This window comes from Telopea speciosissima, chromosome 7 (genome assembly GCF_018873765.1).
Source record: "Telopea speciosissima isolate NSW1024214 ecotype Mountain lineage chromosome 7, Tspe_v1, whole genome shotgun sequence".
Classification (NCBI taxonomy): domain Eukaryota; kingdom Viridiplantae; phylum Streptophyta; class Magnoliopsida; order Proteales; family Proteaceae; genus Telopea; species Telopea speciosissima.
Genome location: NC_057922.1, coordinates 63,807,392 through 63,816,983, shown reverse-complemented (window position 1 = coordinate 63,816,983; position 9,592 = coordinate 63,807,392). Strand labels below are relative to the sequence as shown.

The 9,592-nt window shown below is 35.8% G+C and overlaps 1 protein-coding gene across 1 annotated transcript in view; it reads left to right on the top strand.

Moving 5' to 3' along the window:
* The first annotated feature begins 909 nt into the window (after positions 1-909).
* LOC122667478 (phospholipid:diacylglycerol acyltransferase 1-like) overlaps positions 910-9,592 on the top strand; it is a 32,455-nt gene continuing 23,772 nt past the window's right edge. Inside the window, exon 1 of the mRNA XM_043863751.1 lies at positions 910-923. The gene's annotated coding sequence lies outside the window, so the exon portion shown is untranslated. The remainder of the gene's footprint in view (positions 924-9,592) is intronic.

Here is a 9,592-nt window from a genome sequence, read left to right as displayed (position 1 = left end):
AAAAAAATTGAGATTGAACTGAACCAAAACTGGTATTGGACCGATAATAAATTGAAAGAGGAACAAGTTAAAATTCCAAACCAAACCCGAGTGAAACTGATCGAACCAAACTTCAGTGTAATGATTTGGCCCAGTAATAGGGTTCAGCCGATCAAACTAGACCGGACGGACCAATTGACATGCAGAATCTCTACAACAAGATTCTTGAGGAAGTTGTAACTTTGAGTCATGAGAGGATGGAATTTCCGTCCGCCTGACTATTGTTGCCACTAAATGGCGACAGCTGTGTTTAGGGAAACCGGAAAACCGGTTAAACTAAATTTCTGGGGTAAACTATTATAGGGAAACGTGTAAAGCTGTCACGCAAGTTTCTCACCTGTCATTTGTGATCTCTCGGTTACCAGGTGTTGCTTACTTGCTTTACACCAAGAAACGAAATAAGACCGTATATAATATATATATATATGTTTATACATATCATCTTGTAAGAAATCTCGTATTATTTATTCATGTTTCTGACGGTCAAGATCAACAAAGAGTTGTTGACTTTTGACTGAGGATATCAGTTTGACAATATCAGCAAACAAGACAAGGGTTTGATGACCAATGGATTGGAATAATTTTTATAGAGTTATTGATGAAATGGGTTACCACTTACCAACCATTCTAACTATTAGTAAATGGGCTAATGGAACCTGTCAGATTAGTAGGTTTCAGAAAACATATGTAAGTGTAACTCTTAAAAGCACGTAAGGGATCATTGATTTCGTTACGTCACACTCATGACCCAGTTCCTATTAGTGGGTAAAAAAAGAACGAAAAGCATGTGGTAACATTGTTGTAAGATGGATCTTGTTCGGGTAGTACTTTTGGCCATACCCGTTGAAACCCCTTGTTTTACTTTTACCCTTTGGATGAAAAGTGTTTTACTGACACGTTTTTACACGTTTTCTACTCTAAAAGTCTTTACCCGTTTTCACCTGGATAAACTCACTATGCGTGATTTTATTGCAAGTATTAGTTGGTGAGTGCAAGTGGGTTAGTGGTGGGGCCAACTTGAATTACTAGGCTCTAACGGTAACGGCGCAGACCAAGCTCCTTATCTCCGGGTGTCTTTGCTGAGGTGCTTTGTTTTTAAATCAAAGAAATTAATTTGAGCTTTGGCAGTTTGGCACCTTCTTCCGGAAGACCCGGAAAGGAAGGGATTCCGGTCCACCCGGCTCATTGTCTAAAAAATAAGAATTGGGATGGGTCAAATTGGTTAATTCGGACCGAAATCGGCCCTAATCGATCATAATTAAGGACATTTCAGAGAAGCTGATACTAAGATTTTTGGGACCGGATCTTTGAGTTTCGAATCGGAGGAGTTGATTCTAAGATTTTTGGAATTGATTTTGGCTGATTCCATTATCACCTCTGATTTCATATTTAAAATCATTGATTTGTCTCGTCCCATTCCTTTATAGAAACTAAGGTTAGGGCATGTTTTGACACATTCTGATTTATGTTTTACTGATCTTGATTGATTCTGATAACCCGGCTTGTTCTATCCTTATACGAAACTACAATTATAACCTATTTTGACAGATTCTAATCGATTTTTTATCGATTTAGATCTCAATTTTGGGTTTTTAAAATCAGGTCAGACAAGTTGTTATTCTCCCTTGAAACATACGTGAAAATACCAATTTCAAAACACTCAGAAAATTGAACTATACCTTTCAGAATTGTCCACAAATTTAGAGGAGACACTGAAATTCCTCTTTGCAGATAAGAGATATCACACTTTTGGATCGATTTAACTCGTTCAATTCTTGCACGAGAATTAGGTTAGTGGGTGTTTTGATAAAAAAAAATAATTTCTCACCAATCTTGATCGACTTTGATACAGATCTAGGTCCAGATCCAGATCCACCCACAAAAAAATCTCTCCAACGCATATCAAATGTCTGGAGCTATTCTTGGGGCGCTTGTTAGACAATTCTAACCGTTCAATGCACGCTGCACTCATTGGCGCGCATGAGAGGATCGGGACTCGATCCACCATTCCACCCTCGTTAAAAGGTTGTTGGATTGATGATATCTCTCCCTCAATGATTGTAAGAACTTTATTTGCACGGTTGTGCACATAACCTTTTATTTTTTCTTAATACACAAATTGTTTTTTATTTTTCTTGTTTAAGTGAAAAATACCTTTCAAAAAGGAGTTTAGAAGAAAAGGTCAAAAAAAAACAAGATTTCTCAAGATTTACTAAGCCTTTTAATTGAGATAGCATGAGGCATTTCTGGGTGAGGGTGAGACTTGGGAGAGGCAGAGGGGAGGGGGGTTATGAGTCATGAACGTGGGTCAAGCGTGCCAGCAAAGCTCTCATTGCTCCACTTAGGTCGGCCATTGACTTTGTTGCTTCAGACTATATAGTTATATTCATGTTTCATCCTCAATTGACCTTTTTGATTTGCCTTCCACATTGGTTCATAATAATGTTTTTCTTTACTTTGTTGACTTCTACCATTTTTTTGTTTTTTTTTTTCCCAATCGTTCCTTCCATGTATTTCCCTTATTTATCTTTTTATGTGTTCCTCCATTTTCCATGGAACAATGAATGAACCAGATAGAAATAGAAAAATATCACCTTCCTAGCTATCATGAGCCCCATTCCTTCATTGATTTCTATTCCAAAAACTGGTTTGGTGATTGAATGGGTTCAAAATCTTAGGAGACATTAAGACACTCTTGAATGTTTCTATAATATAAGTAGAGTGGTGGTATCTTTGCTTCTATGGGTGTCAAATTCCAACCCGAATTGGTCTAATTGATCGAAGCAAACTTTTAATGATTTTATTTTGGTTCAACTTTTTAAAAAATCCAATAGAAAACAAAATTGATTGGATCAATCAAAACTGAAAACCTAACCCTAAAAACCCAATAAAAATACAGAAAGAGAAGTTTTTTTAGCAAGTGGCAATGGGGAGAACAACAATTAGGTGCAACAACACGGGGTCGTATAGAGGAGGGCAACAAGATCAATTCTTTGTGAGAATGAAAAAAGATAGATCAACAAATCAGATACCCTTTTCCCAAAACCAAAATAGTTTTTCTTGTATATAGAGATTTTCTTATTGACACTTAACATGGTATCAAAGAATTTGTAGGTCAAGATATCTCTACTTGGTTGCATGGTTTCTACACAAGCGTCTAGGCTAATGGGTGAACATGCATGGGTATATACCTAGTGGCGGTAGTGGGTAGAGGTGTCATCTCACGGTGACCTATGAGAGGATGTAGGAAACACCATCAAGTAGAGATCTTTTTTCTTAATTTGTATTATTACTCTTTTGCTATTTTGGGATAACACATTTTTTTCCCAAATATATATATATATTTTTTTGATGAGATTTTCCCCAAAAAAGTTAACCTAGTCATTTTACCAAGTGTAGTCATAATTTTATGACAAATGAAAACTTGTGATAATTAGATAATGGTATAATACTGTCAAATATTTTAAATACCGACTTTTAATTCCTAAATTAAGAAACTTTTTGAGAATAAGAAAACGAACAATCAAGAAAATGTGTCAAGTTCTAAATACACTTTTAGAAGTGTCTGAAATTAAACCGGACAGCAACCTACACTAAACTGATGACACCCCATTAAGAAAAGCTAATAGAAAATCAGAATCAAACCAGATAAAAAAACAAAAGCGCACTGCACCTTAATGGTTCGACTTCGATTTGACCCAACAAATATATTGAATCAATTTAATCAAAACTAAAATTGAACTAAACCAAACCAACCCGACCCGAGCCGACCGGACCCCTACCTGCTTTGTTGGACTTAGCTGCCCGAAATGATGAATACTTGCAGACAGCTTCTCATCCCAAAAGTAACTAAAGTGATGGGTAGACAACCACAATAAATATAAATCTGAAATAATTATTAATGATGGTGAGATGCCTTTCTTTATGGTGACAACATTCATTTCTTCTTTCTCTCTCTTTCAATATAATGTAAACAAAGCATAGGAGAATAGACTATAGAGACTGTTCAAAGCTTTCTATATAACACATAGAACAGTTCTAATCCATAACTTTACAAGGAGGGTTTTCTTTGCTTGCCGTGCATGCGACCACCATGGAATGAAATAAGGGTATCCAGCCATAGTAGAGCTAAAAGCCTATAAATTGGTGGCTCCTTAGTCCGTAGCCACTACTATGAGTGGCTCTTGCTTTCAAATAAACTAATAGCCCATTAAGGGAGATGGGCTTTAGATGCTATTAGTGTGTCTATGACTTGTCTCCTGATTTCTATATTCATGTAACAAAAACCATCTTGTCCAATCAACAAGAATAAAACAATATGGGCTTGACTTGTTCTATCAAGTCTTATTTTGGTATATGGGAGAGGGTTCGTTAAGCAAGTGGCATAGGAGAGCACACTAATGAGATACGACAAAATGGAATCGTAGCGAGATCATTTCATATGAGAAAGGTAGAGATAGACAGAAAGGAGCTAACATATCCTTTGTTATGTTTCAAGGCCCCACACCTAAAGCAAAGGAATTAGAAGCCATATATAAGTGTCCCAAGCACGGTTCAAGGAACTAGGAATTGGATTGGTTGAATCGGTCTATTAAGATCGGGATTGATCTTGATTCTTGCATTTCTCTTGTTTGAATCGTCTTGTTTGATGTTTGATCTCTATTTTTTGCAATTATTTTTCTTAATTTAGTTAATAAAAAGAAAAGGCATACCTAGTGCACGAGGCTCTCGTCACTGCAGGGTCTGGGGAGGATCATAATGTATATAGCCTTACCCCCGCTATGCGGAAAAACTGTTTCCAGAGACTCAAAAACAGCCTCTCCACTAAAAATAGCAAAAAAATCAACAAAACTTTTTTCTCAGCAAAACTTCCAATATGTTGAATAAAAAACTTCAAGAAATCATAAATTTTTGAGAAATCTTTGTTACTTGCTCTTAACTTTAAATTGGGAAAAAGATCTCTGTCTAAAAGTATGGCCTACACTAGCACTCCCATGAGTCTATCTCTCTCTTCTCTATATAAAAAGACACATCTGTCCCCTTGTTTTGAGAAGGAGAGAGACACATGGGAGTGCTGGCGTAGACCACACTAATTCTCATCGATTCCAATCATTTTTATATCATCACAAGTTCACAAGACAATAATACTGATTTGACTCGAAGACGCGTGCCAATATCTTGAATACGCGTGCCAATATCTTGTGCAAACTTGGCACAAGCTGATCCTCTGTAGATGGGTTATTTGGGGCACATCTTTAATTACCATTGAGATAAGTTGTGTTCGACCACTTCTCTCAGCTTTATATCTCTAATTCTCTATATAGGAAATAGGAGAATGGTGAGATATCAACAAGTCCTCAAAATCTGAATGCTAAATAAACTAGTACTTTGTGCCATAAAGCATTCTCCCCTCCTCCCTTCCCCTTCTTGTCTCTTTAGTGGTTAGAAATCTCTTGTAGTTGATAGTTGAAGTCTCATTCGGCAGCTAGGTAGGATTGATAAAATAAATAAAAATAAACTAATACTTTTGACAGATGTTAGGATCATCAAAGAAGTTTTTCTTAACTGGATTAATGTGTAAAATCTGTAAAATAAGACACTTATATAGTCAGCTTTTATTTGTTTGCATTTGGGATCAATCCCCCCACCCCACCTGAAAGTTGTTAACCCATGTAGGCAATCCATGATGAGATCTTTTTCACCCTTTTTTACACTCAAGGATTGGGTAGCCAAAAACACAAAAAAAAGAGAGGGAAAGAGAAAGATATAACATTGAGCATTTTACAGTGGTTCAGCCTCTTGCCAATACTATTATTGAGATATATCGTTCTTGGATCTTCACTAACTCTCAATCATTTTTCGTCGTAATCAAACCTTGCAATTGTTTTTTGATAGTAATCGAACATTTACAACAATCATCGTTGTGATTGTAAAGAAAAAAAATAATATTTTTTTACCTGTATGCAAGATAATGGAGATCCACAACGATAACAAATTATATATAAAATAATCAAATATGTGTATAATAATAACACTGAAACAAATCAACCTAAAATATAAAATCACACACCAATTTTAACATTGAAAACCCTTTTAAGGCAAAAAGGAAAAACTACAAGATCTTATCCAGATAAAACTTTCACTATGATAAATAATGGGGTTACAAGATCTCCTCTCAAGACAATATAGAGAGTAACAAAACATCAAGAACAAACCTCTCTTGAATTACAAAGTAGCTCATCAAACAAAGGTGGATTCATAAGATCATGTATTCTCACTTCCAAACCTACCATGATAAATACGAAAAAATCAGAACGTTGTCACGCCTCAACTCGTTTTGGATCATGAAAGAAAACCTTCCCTCTTTCTTCACTATATCTCACCCTCACCCACTACTCGTTTTGGTGATTTGAGTTTTTTTAAAGACCAGGGATTGATCTAAATTTCGTTTGAAAATCAAGGGGTGACGTATAATTTATCTTTTATTTTTTTTGTGGAGATAGAAAAAGAACAATTAGATTTGTTAATTAGTATTCAATAGGATGTTCAAGGTTCTATATAACACATAGAACAGTACTAATCCATAACTTTACAAGGGGGTTTTTCTTTGCTTGCCGTGCATGCGACCACCATGGAATGATAAAAAGGGGATCCAGCAGTAGAAGGGCTAAAAGCCTATATATCGGTAGCTTCTGAGTCGTAGCCATTACTATAAATGCCTCTTGCTTTCAAATAAACTAATAGCCCATTAAGGGCGATGGGCTTTAGATGCTATTAGCTAGTGTGTCTCTTTTATATTCATCTAACAAAATCCATCTTACCCAATCAACAAGAATATAAACAATATCGGTTTGACTTGTTCTATCAAGTCGTATTTTGATATTTGGGAGAGGTTTCTTTAGGCAAGTGGCATAGGGGAGTGCACCAATGAAATAAGACAAACTGGAATCATTTATTGAAATGTAGCGAGATCATTTCATTTTCTTTTATTTAAGCAAGTGGTATAGGGGAGTTCACCAATGACTTGTTCTATTGGGATTGGTCGTGATTCTAGCATTTTTTTTAAATTTTTTTTGATTCGCCTTGTTTGATGTTTGATCTCCCTTTTTTGCAATTCTTTTTCTTAATTTAAGTAATAAATAACAAAAAAAAAACCTATCTCTTAGCTAAATCCCCAAGTTTGTTGAATAAAAAACTTCAAAAAAATCTTTGTTACATGTTGTTAATTCAAATTTATAGGGTTTAAGCTGATTTTGATCGATTCCAACCATTTGTATATCGCTACAAGACAATAATACTGATTCGACTTGAAGAGATGTGCCAATATCTTGCATACTCGGTCAATTCCATCCCTAACCTTTGCCTTTTTGTGTAGACTTGGCACAAGTTAATCCTTTGTAGATGGGTTTTTTGGGGGCATATCTTTACGGACTAAGTTTCTCTCCACCCATATAGCACGGTTCACTCCTTATGCTAGGGTTCACAAACTCCTCCTAGGGTTTTGGTATGTTCCAAAATACCCTCCCAATACCTTCCTTTCCTGCCCTCTCCCGCCTTCCTATTCACTGTTGGTAGAGGGAAACTCGATCCTATCTTAAATTACCATTGAGATAAGTAGAGTGTTCGACCACTTCTCTCAGCTTTACATCTCCACTTCTCCCCCACCCCCTTCTTCTCCCTTTAGTGATTAGAAATCTCTTGTAATTGATAGTTGAAGTCTCATTCGGCAGCTAGGTAGAGTACATAAAAAAAATAAAAATAAGGGGAAGGTATTAAAAATAAACTTTTCTTAACCGAATGTTAGGACCATCAAAGAATAAACTTATACTTTCACAGATGTTAGGACCATCAAAGAAGCTTTTCTTAACCAGATTAATGTGTAAAATAAGACACTTCTATAGTCAGCTTTTATTTGTTTGCATTCGGGATCAACCCCCCCACCCCACCTGAAATTTGTTAATCCATGCAGGTAATCCAAGAGAGAGTAAATTGAATATGATATTATGATGAGATCCTTTCACTCTTCTACGCTCAAAGGTTTGGATAACCAAAAACACAAAGAAGGAGAGGGAAAGAGAAAAATATAACACTGAGCATCTCGTTCTTGAATTTTCGCCAACTCTCAATCATTTTTCGTCTGTGATCAGATGTTACAATTACAACATTCATTTTTGTGATTGTTGGAAAAAAATAATCTTTACTCACATGTGTGTAAATTAATGAAGATCCACAACGATAATCAAATATGTGTAGAATAATAACATTGAAATAAATCAACCCAAACTATAAAAGCACACGTCAATTTAATGTGGAAAACCTTTTCAAGGAGAAAAGAAAAAACCACGGGATCTCATCTAGATAAAATTTCCACGATGATAAATAATGGGGTTACAAGATCTCATTTATAGGCAATATAGAGGCCGACAAAACGTCATGAACAAACATCTCTTGGATTACAAAGGAACTCACCAAACAAAGGTGGATTCACAAAATCATGTATTCTCACCTCAAAACCTACTGTGATAAATACGGAAAAATCAAAATACTTTCCATTCTTCCCTTGACAGAGAGAACACCGTCATGCTGGATCTCGATACGAAGAACATGAGAGAAAACCTTCTCTTATTTCTTTACTATATCTCACACTCACCCACTACTCCCTTATATAGTAAAAGAGGATACTAGTTTTTTAATGAGAAGTACTACATTGTTAACCTTAGAAAATTGAATCATCAAGAAGAAATCCTATGGCAACAAAAGTCTAGAGCGGATTGGATTAAGAGTGATGATCGGAATACTAGGTTCTTCCATCACTCCATTGTCAAAAGAAGAGTTAGAAACTTCATCAAATCTATTAATGTTAATGGACACATTCACTGAAGAAGTTGATATTGGTAGGGAGCTGACTCGACTCAAAATCCTCATGTTGATGAAGGATATCTCGATCCTATTAGAGGCAGGGTTTCCTCGGAGGATAATATTTCTCTCACAAGACCAGTTACCGATGAAGAGATTTTCAAAACTGTCATGTCCATGCCTTCAAACAAATCTCCTGAGCCGGATGGGTTTTTTGGTTAGTTTTTTCAAAAATCATGGAATGGGATTGGAAAGGATATTATTGATTGTGTTAAGAGCTTCTTTAACTCAGGGACTTTCTCTCTTCAAATGAATCAAACATTTCTCTCTCTCATTCCTAAGGAAGATTATCCTTCCTCTATTCATGAATATAGGTCGATCAGTCTGCAACTTCACTTACAAAGTCATTTAAAAAATCATGGTCAATAGATTGCGTCCTATTATGAATCGGATCATCTCCTTCAATCAGAACGGTTTCATCAACGGGAGATAGATTCAAGATAACGTGTTGTTTTTCATGAGCTCCTTCATAAAATCATGAAGTTCAGAAGGGGAAGAAAGGGGTATTTATCTCTCAAGATCGACATGAACAAAGCATATGACAGATTGGAGTGGCCATTTCTCAGAAGTGTACTTCTAAATTATGGATTTGATAATAGAGTGCAAAAAGTCATATTCTGTGTCGAGAATACTCAAA